This window comes from Carya illinoinensis, chromosome 7, assembly GCF_018687715.1.
Source record: "Carya illinoinensis cultivar Pawnee chromosome 7, C.illinoinensisPawnee_v1, whole genome shotgun sequence".
NCBI lineage: Eukaryota > Viridiplantae > Streptophyta > Magnoliopsida > Fagales > Juglandaceae > Carya > Carya illinoinensis.
The window spans coordinates 12,730,521-12,750,405 of NC_056758.1; the positions used below are offsets into that span (position 1 = coordinate 12,730,521).

Consider the following 19,885-nt stretch of genomic DNA (forward strand, 5'->3'; position numbering starts at 1 on the left):
AGAATATTGTAGAAGCTTGAATTCATAGGTAGGTTGTTCGCATGGTCAGTGGAATTTAGTGAGTTCAATATTGAATATATACCCAAGAGTGTAGTTAAAGGACAAGTTTTGGTGGACTTCGTCACCACACCACACAAGTAGCCTAGGCGAGTTTTTGTCGATGGATCAACTTGTCAAACAGGATGGGAATAAGGATTTACATTATTGAAGAAAGCAGCAAGGAGCATTATTATTTGGTGATGCTCACATTCGAAATCACCAATAATGAAGCCTTGATAACGGGACTCTCAATTGCCAAAGCATTGGGCATAGTGGAAATTGAGAAGAAAGTAGATACCCAAATCATAGTAAACCAAGTCACTGGAGCCTCCGCCATTAAAGGGGAAAAATTGAAACAATATCTGAACCTGGTATGGGAGATTTGTGACTAGATGACTTACTTCAACTTGGAGTAGATCTCCAGAGAAGACAATGTCATAGCAAATAGATTGGCCAAAGTCACCTCTATAAAGAAAGAAGTAAATCTCCCATGGGAGTTACATAGAAAGGTAATAGAGATTCTAGCAATCGTAATGAGAATCAACCAACTAGCACCAATAGAGCTAGAATGGGCCAAGGCAATCTCTGAATATTTGGAATCAGGCAAATTTCCAGAAGAAAGAGGCAACAAGGAAAATTGAGGGAAGCCCAACACAATTCGTCAAGGTAGACGGAATCCTTCATAAAAAAGGGTTCGCCGCCCCTTTTCTAAGATGATCTTATCAAAAAGAGGCGCAGTACATCCTAGCCAAGATACATGAGGGCATCTGCAGGAACCATTTGGGCGGGAAAGCTTTGGTGAGGAAAGCACTCTAGGCAGGCTATTATTGGCCCAATGCACTTCAAGACGCCAAACAATTTACAAAAAAGTGCATAAAGTGCTAGGTCTACTCCCCTATCCCTTATTAACCCATAGAGAAGCTATTTTCTATAAGGAAAATTCTATACACCATACTACCATCCCACTTTCATCCCAATAAGTATGATGTAGCACATTTATCACTATTGAACGATCATTTATTGCATATTTCTTTTTCATTCGATGGTGATAAATGAGTCACATCTTACTTAATAGGATGAAAATAGGATGAGAGTGTGATGTATAGTATTACTTTTTCTATAATGGCCCCTTGGCCATTTGCCTAGTGGGGAGTTGATTAAGTAGGCCCCTTCTCTCCAGGAAATGGGGCTTAAAGCACCTCATAGTAGCCGTAGACTATTTTACAAAGTGGGCAGAGGCGGAACCCCTACCAACCATAACTGTGAAGACTGTCACCAAGTTCCTGTAGAATAATATAATCTGCCGATTTGGAATCCCTCATAGTATAATATCAAACCCTGGGACATAATTTGACTCATAGCATTACAAAGAATGGTGCAAGGAGCTGGGAATCTAAGCCAAGTATTCATCACCTTGACATCCACAAGCCAATGGACATGCAGAGTCAACAAACAAGTCTTTACTTGGGACCTGAAAGAAAAAGCTGACAGAAAAGAAAGGAGAATCGGTAGTAGAGCTCCTGGGAGTCTTATAAGCTTACAGGACAACAGTAAAGACTCCAATGAGTGAGACACCATTCACATTGGCAAAAGAAGTGAATTAGTTTCGCTAGTCGAAATAGGTGTGCCTATACACTGAACTTGCCATTTTAATCAAGTAGAAAATGATGAAGCATTAGAGGAGCACCTTGACCTTTTGGAAGAAAAGAGAGAAGAAGCTGAGATCCAGAATGTCCTCCATAAAAGGCGGACGTGACACTACTTCAATAAATGGGGCAAGCTGATCGGTGCAAAACTGCAATTGCACAGTATCGTAGTTTTATAATAAAGTGATAAGAAGAGTATTGTCCTCAGGGATTGGTACCTTACTTTTGCCAAATACCAAAATTATACTAATTTCAATTTTATCTAAAGGAATCACTAAGATTTTTGTAGCTGCCAATTAAACTAAGATCAACTCAGAGAGTAATACGCAAATGAAATAAAACTTACGTTCGAAGATCAAATTAATGGGAAAGAAAACTTCTAGGAAATCGATTTCACCTAATTTTTCACTATGCTTTTCTCATCCAGCTAATTTAATTTAATTCTTTTTGTTCATTAGCAAATCTCTAATCCATCCAACAGCCTCTTTCGATAGTCAATTGGAAATTATTCTTGTTCATCAATTCACACAAGAATATGCAAATTAATAAAGCAAGAAAGCAATAAGACCAATGACTTAATTACTACATAGGTTCATACAAGTCTTTCGATCTCTATATTTACCTATGCTGAAATATTCAAGATCTACCCTATGATTCCCTCTTTCAATAGCAAATCACAAGATTAAATATCATCTAATCAATGACCAGTTAATTAGAAGCAATAAACTCAGAATAAATCAGATAAACAAAGAGAGAATTGCCTTAAATTAGCATAGACAATAAAGCATAGTTCAGAAATAGGTTATATCGTTTTCTTAGAATAAATAAAATTTAGCTCATGCTAGAAATGGAATTCAACATAAACGAATTCACCATAATCGTTCTGAGAAGATTGGAAGAAAATAAACGCTGAAAAATACTCCTCGAGCAAACTGTCGAGCGGCCAAGGAAACGATTCAATGCTTTTCTCCCATCTATACTCGTGTATGATTTCAACGTACGTGCAATAATTGAAATTATCTCTCCAAAAACAAATGAATTAAATCCCTCTAGCTGTCTTTTTCAGTCCCAAAAGGTGTTATCCAGTCAAAAAGTACGACCATAGAGTGAAAAATCCATTTTATATCGTCTGACGGCGGAAGACCCTAGATCTGTCAAAATACGATGTTCGCTCGAGCGGGGTGTCGAGCGCACTTCGAGCGTTCGACTCTGCCTGATTTCGCTCGAGCGTCCTATCAAGCACACATCGAGTGTTCGACTCTGCTTGACTTCGCTCGAGCGGCCAATGTCTCCGCTCCAGCGATCTTGATTTTTCAGTAACCCGCTCAAGCTCCTTGTCGAGTGGCAGTCGAGCGTTTAAATCTGTCTGAATTCGCTCGAGCGGCCAAAAGCCTCCACTCGAGCGAACTTGTAAAATCTACAATACAAAATTTTTGCAAGTCAGCACAAGCCTAGATCATTCAAAGTAAGTGACCTAGTCCTCAAAGAAACAAGAGTGACAACTCAAGATGAAGGAAAGTTGGGGCCACATTGGGTAGAGTCATATAGTGATAGCCAACCACAAAGTGGGGTCATATTGCTCGAAAGATAGCCAAGGAAAGGAGTTGCAGTACCCTTGGAATGCTGACCACTTGAAGAAATTCTACCCTTAGCTTCTATTCACTTTTCTTTTCTTGCATGTATTCAATAAAGACAAGATCAATAAAGACAGGTGGTTGTCCAATTTGCATGCCCATAACCCCATACTTAGCCACCAAAATTGAGTCAGAGACTTGCAGTGTAGCCAAAATGGCATGGAGGTCAATAGGACCCATGACCTCCATACTTAGCCACCAAAGTCAAGTCAGAAACTCATGGTATAGCCAAAAAGGCGTGAAGGTCAAAAGACCCCACGTGTAACTATCACGAAAAATAGAAGGCCAAAAGAACCCACTTTGAAGTACCTTAGCTGCTGTACGGGTAGCTCCAAAGTGTCCTCCATATGATGATGAATGGCAATGATGGAGAATGTCTTGCATCTCTTCTTCCGGCACACATCTTCGAATGATTTGATCTGGGCATCTTTTGAACAACAAAGGCTCATCCCAAAGATAATAATTCACATTATGCAAAAACTTCTTGCGTTGATGGTAAGTAAGATCAGGTGGTAAAACTTTACAAGCTAGGTAGTTGACAATATCAGCATACCACGGAAGCTTGATCTTACATGCAAACAACTGCTCATCAGAGAATGCCTCTTGGACCACTGACTCTGGTCTTTCTTCCTCTTGCTTTAACCGAGAGAGATGGTCAGCCACTAAATTCTCACTTCCTTTCTTGTCTCGAATCTCCAAATCAAATTCTTGAAGAAGTAGGATCCAACGAATTAGCCTAGGCTTAGCATCCTTCTTGCCAAACAAATAGCGAAGTGCTGCATGATCAGTGAGCACTATCACCTTTGTACCAATGAGGTAGGACCGAAATTTGTCACAAGCAAACACCACAGCAAGCATCTCCTTCTCAGTTGTCGTATAATTCAATTGAGCTTCATTCAATGTCCGGCTTGCATAATAGATGGCTCTAAACAGCTTGTCTCACCTTTGTCCCAACACTGCTCCAATTGCAAAGTCACTTGCGTCACACATAATCTCAAAAGGTTGACTCCAATCAGGTACAATCACAATTGGTGTTGAAACTAGTTTCTCCTTGAGTGCATTAAAGGCTTGCAAACAAACAATATCAAAGTCAAATGCAGAATTTTTCTCAAAAAGATTACATAAAGGTTTAGCGAGTTTAGAAAAATCCTTGATAAATCTTTTATAGAATCCCGCATGTCCCAGAAAACTTCTGATTCCCTTCACATTCTTTGGAGGTGGTAGTTTCTCCATAGTTGCAATTTTGGTTCGATCCACTTCAATTCCTTTAGATGACACTCTATGGCCAAGCACGATCCCTTCTTGAACCATGAAATAACACTTCTCCCAGTTCAGGACTAGATTCTTATCTTCACATCTCTGCAAAACAAGAGCTAAGTTATGCAAACAATGATCAAAAGATGTACCAAAAACTGAAAAATCATCCATGAAAACTTCCATTATATCTTCCACCATATCAGAAAAGATAGCCATCATGCAACGTTGAAATGTCGCAGGGGCGTTGCACAATCCAAAGGGCATCCTCCTAAAAGCAAACGTTCCATAGGGGCATGTGAATGTAGTTTTCTCTTGATCTTCAGGAGCTATAGCAATCTGATTATACCCCGAATAACCATCCAAAAAACAATAATAGGAGTACCCAGCCAATCGATCCAACATTTGATCAATGAATGGAAGTGAAAAATGATCCTTCCTTGTTGCTTTATTCAATTTGCGGTAATCCATGCATACACGCCATCCCGTGACCGTTCTTGTAGGAATGAACTCATTATTGTCATTTTTCACCACCGTCATTCCACTCTTCTTTGGTACAACTTGCACTGGACTTACCCATGAGCTGTCTGAAATAGCATAAATGATTCCAGCATTAAGAAGTTTCAAAATTTCAGCTCTCACTACTTCCTTCATTGCTAGATTTAATCTTCTTTGGTGCTCGATCGTTGGCTTGTAAACCTCCTCTATTAAAATCTTGTGCATACAAATAGAGGGACTTATTCCTTTTATGTCAGAAATAGTCCATCCCAAGGCTGTTCTATGCTCCCTCAATACACGCAGCAACTTTTCCTCTTCTTCGGGTGTGAGTGATGTAGCAACAATCACTAGAAAGGTATCACTATCCCCCAAGAACACATAGCGAAGATGATCAGGTAATTGCTTCAACTCCGGAGTTGTATTTTTCTGCATCTTTTCTTTAGCATTTTCAGATTCAGCCTTTGGTACCACCGGCTCTAGCTTCCCCACTTCATTACTAAGTGATGTAACCTGCTGCAATGCTCCCAAAGCAAAAACATAGTAGAGAAATTCTTCACTAACAAAAGGCAAGTCAGATTCAAAAAAAGCAGAATTATTAAAATCAAAAGCATAAGATGAAGTGGTGATACAGTGTTCTAGGTGATCAGATGGCATATCTTCTTGAAAGGCCTCTTCTACACATTGCTTAATGATATCTACCCGAAAGCAAGTACTTGGATCTTCTGGAAATTTCATGGCTTGGTAGATGTTGAACATAACTTCTTCCTTATTAACTCTCAATGTTAATTCACCCTTTTGAACATCAATCAAAGCCCTTCCCGTAGCCAAGAATTAGTGGGACTTCTTTATCTTCTTCCATGTCCAACACCACAAAATCAGCAGGAAAAATAAATTTATCTACCTTTAGTAATACGTCTTCTATGATTCCACGTGGATACTTGATGGATCGATTCGCTAGTTGCAAGGAAATTGTTGTGTGCTTCATCTCTCCAAGTCCTAATTTCCTGCATATAGAAAGTGGCATAAGATTAATGCTAGCACCAAGATCACATAAAACCCTATCAAAAAATAAATTCCTAATAGTGCAAGGCAAAGTGAAACTCCCCGGAACTTTTAATTTTTGAGGCAATTTCTTTTGAAGAATGGCACTGCATTCTTCAGAAAGTTTCACTGTTTCAAACTCCTCCAATCTTCTCTTCTTGGAAATGATGTCCTTCAGGAATTTGACATAGTTTGGCATTTGTTCCAAGGCATCTGCAAAAGGAATATTTATGTGAATTTTTATGTGAATTTTCTTAAAAATATCCAAAAACTTAGAAAATTGCTTATCTAATTTTTGCTTTTGAAAACGTTGAGAGTAAGGAAGTGGAGGAGCGAGAATATGAGGATTGTCAGGAAATGAAATTGCTGGAGGCAAGTCAGTTTCATTGACAATCTCCTCTTCTTCTACTTGATCTTTGCTTTGGCCATTGTTCACAGCGGTAGGGGTGGATTTGCTCTCCTTTAATGGTGACCTCTCAATTTCTTTTTCACTCCTAAGTGTGATAGCCTTGCATTGTTCCTTTGGATTCACTTCAGTGTTGCTAGGAAAAGCTCCTCTTTGTTGGGCATTGATGGTCGTGGTTGGTTGCCCAATTTGCACTTCAAGATTCTTCATAGTGGCTCCCATGTTGCTACAATGAGTCTCAATGTTGTCCAACCGTGAATCAATCTTTTTAAACCTTGCATTGGTCTCCTGAACAAAGGAAACCATGGCATCCTCAAGTGACATCTTCTTCTCGCTTGGTTGGCTATCAAATCCTGGAGGATGTTGAGGTTGCAACACATTCTTTGTATTTCCATATGACAAATTCTCATGATTTATAAGCCCTGGATGATAGTAATTTGGCATAGGATTACCACGATAGTTGTAGTTCCGATTATTGATGTATTGAACTTGTTCTTGACTCGCTTCATTACTTGGAATTGTCATACTTGTAGATGCAACATATTCTATACTTTGTGGTATCCTTTGTGTTGTCAAGGCTGAAATCTGATGAGATAGAGTAGCTACTTGAGCTGAAAGGGCTGCTATCGGCTCCAATTCATGAATTCCAGCAACTTTCTTAGCCAACGTCCTCTCAGTTGGCCATTGATAGTTGTTTGAGGCCATCTCTTCCAAAAGGGCAGTAGCACCCTCAGCTGTCTTTGACATCAAAGTGCCACCAGAAGCAGCATCAACTATAGTTCGAGTTTGCCCATTTAACCCGTTATAGAACATCTAAACTTGCAACCAATCTGGCAATCCATGTTGTGGGCAACGTCGAACCAAGTCTTTATACCTCTCCCACGCTTCATAGAGTGACTCAAAATCATTTTGCTTGAACTGGCCAATCTTACTCCTGAGTTGGGCTGTTTTTGCAGGAGGAAAGAATTTAGCAAGAAACCTCTCAGCCATGTCCTGCCAACTAATGATGCTTCCCGGTTGTAGAGATTGTAGCCAACCTCTAGCCTTGTCCCTCAAAGAAAAAGGAAACAATCTCAGTCTGATGGTGTCTTCAGGAACACCATTGATCTTCACAGTGTCGCAAATCTCCAAGAATATTGCCAAATGAATATTGGGATCATCAGTGGCGATCCGCTAAATTGAGCCTGCTGCACCATGCTAATCAAAGCTGGTTTGAGCTCAAAGTTGTTGGCATTAATTGTCTAGCGCATTATGCTCGAGTAATTTCCATTCACAACTAGTCGTACATAGTCCTTCAAGGTGCCTGGTAGTGCCTCACGTTCTTTTTCAGCCATAGCTAGTATCTTATTTCTTCTTAGTGATCTAAGAGTTCTTTCAATCTCTGGATCAACAGGAATAATATCACGAGATCTAGCACGGCGCATCCAACGTAAAAAACACACCTGTAGAACAAATTAAAATAAAATTCTAAATTAAAACCAAGACTACTTTGTATCGATATTGACAAAAAGAATAAGAATAAACCAATCCCCGGCAACGGCGCCAACAACTTAATCGGTGTAAAACTATAAGTGCACAGTATCGTAGTTTTATAATAAAGTGATAAGAAGAGTATCGTCCTCAGGGATTGGTACCTTACTTTTGTCAAATACCAAAATTATACTAATCTCAATTTTATCTAGAGGAATCACTAAGATTTTTGTAGCTGCCAATTAAATTAAGATCAACTCAGAGAGTAATACGCAAATGAAATAAAACTCAAATTAATGGGAAAGAAAACTTCTAGGAAATCGATTTCACATAATTCTTCACTATGCTTTTCTCATCCAGCTAATTTAATTTAATTCTTTTTGTTCATTAGCAAATCTCTAATCCATCCAACAGCCTCTTTCGATAGTCAATTGGAAATTATTCTTATTCATCAATTCACACAAGAATATGCAAATTAATAAAGCAAGAAAGCAATAAGACCAATGATTTAATTACTACATAGGTTCATACAAGTCTTTCGATCTCTATACTTACCTATGCTGAAATATTCAAGATCTACCCTATGATTCCCTCTTTCGATAGCAAATCATAAGATTAAATATCATCTAATCAATGGCCAGTTAATTAGAAGCAATAAACTCAGAATAAATCAGATAAACAAAGAGAGAATTGCCTTAAATTAGCATAGACAATAAAGCATAGTTCAGAAATAGGTTACATCGTTTTCCTAGAATGAATAAAATTTAGCTCATGCTAGAAATGGAATTCAACATAAACGAATTCACCATAATTGTTTTGAGAAGATTGGAAGAAAATAAACGCTGAAAAATACTCCTTGAGCTCACTGTCGAGCGGCCAAGGAAACGATTCAATGTTTTTCTCCCGTCTGTACTCGTTTATGATTCCAATGTACGTGCAATAATTAGAATTCCCTCTCCAAAAACAAATGAATTGAATCCCTCTAGCTATCTTTTTCAGTGCCAAAAGGTGTTCTCCTGTTAAAAAGTACGGCTATAAAGTGAAAAATCCGTTTTATATCGTTTGATGGCGGAAGACCCTAGATCTATCAAAATACGATGTTCACTCGAGTGGGGTGTCGAGCGCAAGTCGAGCGTTCGACTCTTCCTGATTTCGCTCGAGCGTCCTATCAAGCGCACATCGAGCATTCGACTCTGCCTGATTTCGCTCGAGCGGCCAATGTCTCCGCTCGAGCGATCTTGGTTTTTCAACAACCCGCTCGAGCTCCCTGTCGAGCGGCAGTCTGGCATTTGAATCTGCCTGAATTCGCTCGAACGGCCAAAAGCCTCCGCTCAAGCTAACTTGTAAAATCTGCAATACGAAATTTTTGCAAGTCATCACAAGCCTAGATCATTCAAAGTAAGTGACCTAGTCCTCAAAGAAACAAGAGTGACAACTCAAGATGAAGGAAAGTTAGGGCCACATTGGGTAGGGTCATACATAATGATAGCCAACCACAAAGTGGGGTCATATTGCTCGAAAGATAGCCAAGGAAAGGAGTTGCAGTACCCTTGGAATGCTGAGCACTTGAAGAAATTCTACCCTTAGTTTCTATTCACTTTTCTTTTCTTGCATGTATTCAATAAAGACAAGATCAATAAAGACAGGTGGTTGTCCAGTTTGCGTGCCCATAACCCCATACTTAGCCACCAAAATCAAGTCAGAGACTTGCAGTGTAGCCAAAATGGCATGGAGGTTAATGGGACCCATGACCTCCATATTTAGCCACCAAAGTTGAGTCAGAAACTCATGGTATAGCCAAAAAGGCGTGAAGGTCAAAAGACCCCACGACTCCCATACCTAGCTACCAAAGTTGAGTCAGAGACTCATGGTGTAGCCAAAAGGGTGTGGAGGTCAAAGGACCCCCCGACTCCCATACTTAGACACCAAAGTTGAGTTAGAGACTCGTGGTGTAGCCAAAAGGGTGAGTTAGAGACTCATGGTGCAGCTAAAAGAGCATGGAGCTCAAAAGACCCCACGACCCCCATACTTAGCCATCATAGTTGAGTTAGAGACTTGCGGTGTAGCCAAAAGAGCGTGGAGGTCAAAAGACCCCACAACCCCCATACATAGCCACAAAAATCAAGTCAGAGACTCGTGGTGCAGCCAAAAGGGCATGGAGGTTAAAAGACCCCACGACCTCCATACTTAGCCACCAAAGTTGAGTCAGAGACTTACAATGCAGCCAAAAAGATCCCACGATCCCCATGTTCTTTTTGGAGGAGGCCCTTTTTACATCTTTCAGTTTAGTCCCCTTTACGTGGGAGTGGATGGGTACACAAGAAACCTATCTATATTGGTAGGTGACAACAGTTTATTTGTCCACAAGGCACCTTCTTTGCCTTCACTATCATGTTCCTAAGCCAAGTTAGGAATCGCATCAACGCATTCTTGTTCATGACCAGTAAGGTCAATAAGAATTTTATTGTCATCGGGGACTTTTCCCCAGTTGGCCATAATGGAAAAATCAAGAACATCTTTTTCAGAGGTTGGGAATTCCCAACCATTTCCAACAAGAAAGAAAAGTTTCCTAGTTCAAGCTTTGGCATTAGAGTAGTGGGGTTCAAAGACGGCCAATCATTGCGAATGAACACAAAAGCTATAGATATTACTTGGCAATTGTCTTACGAAGTAAAAAGAAAAGAATTTGCAAGCCATCAAGTAAGGGTATTTCTCCCCTAAGTGTTCCAGAACCATACTGTAACGCCTGTCCTTGTGGTGGGACTTTTAAAATATAATTTTAAGAAAGAGACAAGAATTACCGTTCATTTTAAAACTTTTTCCTTTCCTTTCCATGATATGAAAGACTCTATGTTTATAAAAGAAAACATGCTTATCAATTTAAAGAGGGTTATAGCGGAAAACATCAAACTTTATAATCAAAACTCTTTCATACAAAACATTGTGCCTACGTTTTCGTGCTCTTCCCCTTGGGCCATGTCTATCATGATGCATCCTGCTCATCTTGTCTCTGGGAGGGCACAGATAAAAAATTTAAATGAGTGGAAAATTCGTAAGCATTACTTCATACAGTAAATATATACTAACATAGGTTTTTCAGTCATGCATTCATCACTCCATACATATTATACATAAGACATTCATTCATTTCAAACATTTCGAGGCAGAGTTTTATCTTGAAAATGATTTTCTTTCTGAAAACATTTCTTTTTTTCATAAAACATTTTACCATGCCTCGTACCTTCATTTCTTAAAGGATTTGAGTATACATACATTCTTCCTTATCATACATACATTCTCTTATCACTTTCCATTGGCCTACACACTGTTATGCCCTATGTGCTAGGGTTAGCAGTCTTCATTTGGACCCAGACTCCACCTGTGGCCATGGTTTAGGAATCCCTTTTTAGTTAGGGGGCAGCACTGGGTGCACTACCAATACTACTTACTCGGTATTGCAATTTTCCAAGTCCTTTGGTATCCATTCATTCAGTCATGGACATTATACATTTTCATACATTAAAATAGTCATTTCATTTCCTTTAATTCATTCAATCCTTTCAGTCCTTTTATTTTCATTCAATCAGTCCATTCATTTCATAAACATCATTTAAAAGCATAAGCTTAAACCTCAACATTTAAAAACAACCTTTGAAATCATAAACATAAGCATTGTTTAAAATATCAGTCCATGGCATCTTAAAGCATCATTAAACATCATCTTTAATGGCATCATTTAAAACATTAGTTCATAGGGACATTTTAAAATACTTTCTTCGTATCATTTAAAGCATAGGACATAAGCCTTGACATTTCTTTTCATGAAAATAAAGACAATAAATACTACTTATAGTCATCCATCACATGCATACACTTAAATACTTGGGGTGCATAAAAAGGGGCTGCCAAGAAGGACCGTTACATACATATACCTTTAAACCTTATACTTAGCATTCTTTTGTAAAATGTCATTCGTGTCATTTTGAAAATAAAAAGCATTTCATTTTCATATCTTTAGAAAACTCTAGAAGGGTATGAACATAATACTAACCTAGACCAAATGTCATACTCATTCCATGCAGTCAATTCATTTGCGTGTCAGATGGAAACCTACATGCATGCACATAACCTTAGCGTCATTCTTTATCTAGTACATAAGCAACTAAACTAGAAATAGAACTATACCTCACATGGAAACATTCTCCTTATATCTCATAATCTTACATTTCCTTTGCTATGCTAAAACTTTCGAGATCCACTTACAGTCACTACCTCTTTCAAATTCAATCTCTTACCTTGAGTGTTCATCCACTAAAGTGAACCTCTATAATTCACCTTAGGGTTAAGATACTAAGACCTTTGTCTTACTCTTCCTATTAACCACATTCCGATGCATAACTCAAACCGACTAAGTCATGCATCCTAATCTTAGATAATACACACATTACTTCCTTTCCGGCATCCTAGCCTATACTTCACCCTCATTCCCGTCCATACATACCACATGGCTTTAAGCCAACTTTGAAACTTAAACATTATGTAACCATGCTTAGGATAAATTACCCATTACATATGGTAAATCCGTCTGGCACATATGTCTAATCAGATTACACACGTACCTTACCCCCTTTTATCACCTAAGATCAACTTATAATCTGTTGAATGCCCGCTTGTGCAAACAAGCTTTATACTTCGATACGAATTTCTACTCAAACCCAGTTGGCAGGACTTTCCTACTTCCCGGCCCTTCACTTTTTCATTTCAACACTTAACACAACAAGACTCCATTCACATTACACCTCCTTCGAGTCATGTAGCTCGATGCTACTCCCAAGCTATACCGTGACACCCGTCACTACGACAGAGTTACATAACAACTACTTTATGACACTGTTATACAGTTTCTGACACTACACCACACATTCTACACTCCTTAGCTATGTCATCCAAACCTTTGTGACATGCCATCCAGTGCATCACGACACCACACGGAGTACACTCCACGTGAACTCTCTTTCATTCACACTACGCTACACATTACTACGATGCACACCACATGGTGCATTGCTACACAACATGGAGTACACACGACGTGTACTCCCTTCCATTAAGCTACAACGCACACTACTACGACACACACCATACGGTGCGTCACTGCACGACATGGAGTACACGCCACGTGTGCTCCTTCACAACACTACGCCACATCACTAGTATAGCACATACTTCACACCCACACTTCACAACACAATCCACAACACTACACAACACACTACAAAATTACGCCCAACAGTTCACTACACAGCGAACTCCACAATTATCCAAAGCACAGTCCACAACCAACCAACATTTAATATAAATAACGAGAAAGAGATGGTTATCCATCGTCGGAATTAACCCATGCATTGCTAGCTACCCATCATGGTCAATGACATTGGAAGGGTCATACGTGGCTGCTAAACCTCGTACAATGGCTATCCACCTTGTAAGGTGGTTGTCCACCACATAAAGTGTCAATTTGGGCTTAAGGATGGGTTAAGGGTGGTCTTGGGAGTCTCATGGTGGTCTTTGAATGGCAGTGAGGTGTAGAACACAACGGCATCTAGCCATGTACAGTGCATCCAAGAGAGTGAGGGTGCGTGTAAGGCAAGGGAATAGCTGGAGACTATGGCTAGGCATGGAGGAGCTTGGGGGGTGCTTAGAGGGGAGTTCGGTCCAGTCTGGTCCAATCCGGAGAGATTTTTTTGACTGGACCGGACTTATTAGGTCCAGGGTTTTCCCAGCCTGGACCAGACCGAACTCCATAAGGACCAGGACGGTCTGGTCTGGTTGGTCCGTTCAATCCATCCTTGACCTTTTTTTTTTTTAATCCAATGACATTTTGTTTAATACTTATGATGTAATTATATTGTGATATATTTAATATATATACATATGGTATACTATTATATATATATATTAGTAATACGCTAATACTATTATATAGTTATACTAATCATAAATTTATAATAACTAAATCATTATAAGTCTATAACTATATATATTTAGTATCAATGTATTATTATACTCTTTAATGTATAAATATTAACTATAATATATAGTACTAGTATATATCAATATATTAACATATTATAAGAGTTATGGTATAAATTATAATATATCATATATGTATAAATTTATAATAGTATTAGTATAGTTAACTTAATTTGTAATATGTTAGTATTAAATCACTATAACTACATAGAGTATTAGTAATATAGTATTTAATACAACTACATAGAGTATTAATAATAAGAGTATTTTACTATTATTTAATATAGTATGACATAGAGTATTAATAAATGTGTGGGGCTTGAAGAGATATAGTAATACTATTATTACCTATAGTTATAAGTTATATGTATTAGTTATAAGTTATAAGTTACATATAGATATATATTACTAATACATATAACTAAGTTACTAAGTTACTAATATATATATTATATATATTAGTAATACACTAATACTAATACTATTAGTCTATTAGTATATAGTAAATTAGTAATAGTTATTAACTTATTTATTATAATTAATAATACACTAGTACTAATATTATAACTAATAACTAGATGTAATAACTAATAACTAATAATATGTAATAACACTAGTACTAATAGATAATAACTAATAACTAGTATTACTAATTTACTATATCTCTTCATTGTCTTCAAACCCAACACATTTACTAATATTCTATGTAATACTATATTCATTTATTAAATAAGAGTAATACTCTTATAGTCTTAATCTTATTACTAATACTAGCATATTAGATATTAAATTAACTAATACTAACACTCTAATACTCTTATAATCTTATTACTAATACTAGCATATTAGATATTAAATTAACTAATACTAATACTCTTAGTCTCTTAGAATCTTATTACTAATACTAGCATATTAGATATTAAATTAACTAATACTAATACTAATACTAATAGATATAGTTATAGACTTATAATGATTTAGTTATTATGAATTTATGATTAGTAGACTGTATAACTATATAATAGTATATTAGTATTAATTTAGACTATTAGTAATTTAGTCTTAGTATAAATATTAATATTAGTATAAAATTATAAATATTAACCTATTAGGTTAGATAAAAATTATAAAAATTATAATTAATTTTATACAATTATAAATACTATATAAATAATAAAATATATTATATATATATATTATTATTCGGTCTGGTCTGGTCTGGTCCGGGGTAAAAAACCCCTAGATCGGGACCAGACCGAAACTAATCGATCCACTAAAATTTGGACCGAGACTGACCGGACCTACTCTTGGTCTGGTCCCGTCGGTTTTGCTAGTCTGGACTGGCCAATACTCTCCCCTAGGGGTGCTAGTGGAGTTGTGGTGGCAATAGGGAGGCCGCATGTGGCTGGAGGGTGGTAGATCTATGCCAAAGGATGGAGAGGAGTTGTGGGAGACTAAGAGGGCATGTGGCGAGGTGGGGATGGTTAGGGAAGGTCGCTAGTGAGGGAAGAGGCTGTTGGTGGTGGTGCAGTGGCCTGGGTGGCAGCGCGTGGCGAGGTAGGTCTTGATACCTGTGGGTTTCATGTGTGCGTATGTGGGGTGAAGGGGTTCGTCAGCTATGCAGTGGTGGTGAGGGTGGCCTCTTGGTGGCTTGCTGCGGCAGGGTTGGTGTTGAGGGAGAGAGCCAGTGTGAGAAGAGAGGGAAAGGGGAAGAGAGAGAAAGGGAGAGATAGGTGAGGGTTGAGTTCCACGGTGAAGGCTTGCCAGTGTAAGAGGAAGTTGTCGGTGGTGGTGGTGGGGTTGGGTGGTTGGCGGTGGAGCTAGGCTGGAGGAGGAGAGATTTGGTGGAGGGGAGGGGAGCTCTTCGTTGGGCTTAAGGGGAGAGGGAGAAGAGAGAGAGAGAGAGATAGAGAAAAGGGAAAGTAAGGGGAAAAAGTTAGGGGTTTAGGTATTTAATCCAAACCCTTCATCTTGGGGTTCCTAAAATGATCTAATGGTGGACTTTAAATACTAATTTGAAAATGCATAAACATTGAATTAACTAAAAACACTAAGAGGAATTAAGATAGAATATTATTTGACTAAACTTTAGCTTATAAAATATAATATTTCATCATTACTTAAATGATAAAGTTTTGCTAATTACTTTTAAGAGAATAAAACCATTTAACTAATTTAGAATTTTCAACATAATTTAAATCTCATAATATTCTTAAATGACTAAAATTATTTAATTAAAAATGATTTTATGCAATTATAACATTTTTGGATATTTACAAAAATATTATAATTGTCTTACTTAAAATCAAGTTTAGTCCAATAACACTGAAAATATCCCTTACAAATATTTTCAGGACATTTAAAACACTAGACTTGCTTTAGTAATCACTTGATATCTTTAAAAGCACACCATCAAGGTTTGGCAAGAAGAACGAGACTTGTGATCATGAGAGAGAGAACAGAGTGGGTTATTACACATATGGAACACCACGCTGGATCTTATAAGTACATGCCAAGCATGTGAGTAAAGTTTGGTGGGGGCTATTTGGAGAAGATCCAAAACATCGTGAATGAGGAGATAGAATGGGAGGCACAATCTGTGTAATAGTGCACAAGTGATGAGAGCTACTCTCCCAGAGAAACCTTCCTCATCTACAACACCAACGCCTTCAGGAGGAATGACGAATTCCACAGAATCAGGAACACGGCAAGAAGTCCTTAACTTTGTCAACTCTCAAGTGGTGATGGTGGAACACTAGGTAAATCCCTCAAAAGAAGGGGGCATTTGGACCTCGGAGGATTCAACCTCAGAAAGGGTGGAAACCCTAGAAGGGATTGTGAATTTTCAAAAAGGGAATGCAGGGTGGAGAAAAACTTGAAAAGTGGAAAGGAGCCAAGGAAATGGAAAAAGCAGACGAAAGAAGGTAATGATAAGGGATTCTGAGAGATTCTTGGGAAACTGAATGGTCACTTGTGCGCCGTTGGTTATCATTCTTGAAAACAAAGAATGAAAGGAACAATTACGGACGTGTGTTACATCTGGGGCATGCAAGGAGTTCATTGCCTGCACAAGCCTATACCTTAATTAACATAAAATCTCAGCAGGGTAGGTACGGGGGCCGCTACATGTCCAAAGCAAGCGGGGTAGGAAGGAAAACATGAAATATGTAATTTTCCACATGTTGCCATGAAGAAAATTAGCGAGGTAACTGGAATGGATATTTGGTAACCATGGGCCCATTGTAGTGAAAGCCTAGTGGGCGAGTGCAAATCTAAAGATGAGTCTTATTGATATACATTCAAGATAATGGATAATGCCTTTGACTTATTAGCAAGGAGATCACTCTAATTAATACTGGGAGCCTTCAAGATATACTCTGGAGGTTCATCATCTTTACCACGTCATACCTCCATAAATAACACTCAAAGATAACACATTTACATTGATTCGTTGGCACATTTACTCAAGACTACTTATCCAACTTAGGCATCAGTGTTCTACTGGGTACCCCGTGCCACCCTTTTACTTCATTGCTGGTATCTGTGTAGTTGGTGGTGTGAAACACATCCTTAACACTCTGCAAATCACCAATACCTACATATGAGACAAATCATAAATCAAATTTCAAAATTTGTACATTAATTCGAAATACATAAATAAATTCAAAAAAAAAAAAAAACCTCAACTTCTCCTTCAAACATCGCTGACAAACAAACTTCTGATCACTCTTTCTATAGAACGTACTCTCTCTCTCTCTCTCTTTAACACACACTCTCTCTCTAGGATGCTGCTGCTCTCCCTTTGTATAGGAAGCTTTCCACTGTGTGGTTTATGAGAAATGCATCGTGAATAGAAGACTAGAAGTATAAGGTTTTAAATTCTGAAATGTTGCATTCAAATGGTGTTTTACCCGTTTGAACAGGAAATTTCCGCAATGGCGCCTAACTTTTGCGTGCTTTAATTCATCTTTTATCCATTCGAATGCTTTACAAATGCGTCCAAATGCCAATACCATAAAATTTCCCAACATATTCCCTTAAATGTAGGCAAATAAGGAGGGACAGTTTTCCTGCATACAGGATCTCACCTCAATAAGAATGGAGATTTGATTCGAATATATGTTATTTGAACATTTTGGTAATTCCGTTCGTATACTTTTAAAAAATGTTCGATCATGAATAGGTATTGTTCAAACGATAGTATACCCATTCAAACAAGAAAGTCCTAATATTATTATATATATATGCTCAATATAATATACTAATATTATAATAGAGTCCTAAAATTATTATATGTATAATATAGTCAAAATAATATACTAATATTATATATATATATATATATAATATAGACAATATAATACACTAAGTGCATTTGGATTTTATCTTTCTATACTATATGCTATTTTAATATAATATACTATAGTATAATATATAGTAGTATAGTATATAGCATAGTATATTAATATACTAGTATTAGTATAGTATTATTAGTATAAAGTAGTAATATACTATACTAGTTATATATTATGGTTTATATACTATATTGTAATATGTTATATATACTATAGTAGTTATAATATATTATACTATATTCTATATTATAACTGGAAGCTTCTACCGTTCAAACGAAACGATTTATGTTCAAACTATTAAAACATTGGTTCGAACAAAAAATTCTGGTTTGAATAGATGAATTCATTCTAATAAACCATTCAAACATAAAATACTAGTTTGAATGTGATAGTTCAAGGCATAAGACCCAGTTTGAATATTGAACGTTTCATTTTTTCTGAAACCCTTTAAATAATCGCCGTTGCAAGCCATCGTTTGCCACCACTATCCATCGTTCTATGAACATTTTCTGCTGTCTGGTACCATTCTTGTCTATTTGAGCTTGATATTAGGACAAAATTAGGATGAAAATGGGGTTAGATTTCAAATCAAATCCAACCTCTTCTGTGGCATTTTACGTCCGCCAAACATGGCATTCGGTCGTAGAAATGATGGAGCTTCACTCCATGTAAGTTTGTATAATTAAAACCAATGATTTTTGATGAATTGGTAGTTTTTTGGTTCATTTTCAAGTCGACTCAGCCATGAATATTCATGGGCTAGCCCATTCAAAAAGCCTGAAAACTGTTTGAATAGATTTTGCCAAATAGACATTTTCTAGTTCGAATGTGGCACTACATGTTCAAATGGAAAAAATTGAGTTAATCTTACTTTGAATATATTTACTACGTTCGAACGGATAAGCTAAACATTAGTAAATTATTAGAATGATGGTCATATGGTGATGCCATTATGATAATATTTTTATTTATTCAAATGTGTATAAACCATTCGAGCAAGTGTCGCTTTTGTTTGAAAAACTTTACTTATTGTTTAATTTTATCCATTCGAATGGAGTAAATTTATTTGAACGAGTTTATAACTAGTTTTTCTGTTGAACTGGAAAATTTCTATTTGGCAAAAATTATTTGAACAATTTTCAAACCATTTGAATGAGCTATTTGAATAGGCAAACAGCCCGTTTGAACACTACTCAGTGTAATATTTTATAACTTTCTATTCTATTTATATTCATTGACTATTGTTTTTTACAAACAGTGAATTAATGGTATATGTTGGAAGGAAACGTGAGAGGGAGGGCCAAACTAGCAGTGAAGCCAGTGAGCCGAGGAGGCCGGTATTGGTTGAGCAGGAGATCATTATAAAAGACTTTTGTGATTTTTTCTGGGATGGAAGGAGCCTATTATCTATTATTAGCGATAAAGGATGGAGCTCGATCTATCAACAAAGAGGGCTGGCCTATTCTGACATGGTCAATGAATTTTATTGGGCCACGGATTAGATGTAGG

General features: G+C 37.4%; 1 non-coding gene across 1 annotated transcript; it reads left to right on the forward strand.

The window, feature by feature from the left end:
• Nucleotides 1-7,353: 7,353 nt before the first annotated feature.
• On the forward strand, nucleotides 7,354-7,460 carry LOC122317587. Its single transcript, XR_006244515.1, has one exon. It is a non-coding gene; the product is annotated as a small nucleolar RNA R71 (small nucleolar RNA).
• The last annotated feature ends 12,425 nt before the right edge of the window (nucleotides 7,461-19,885 follow it).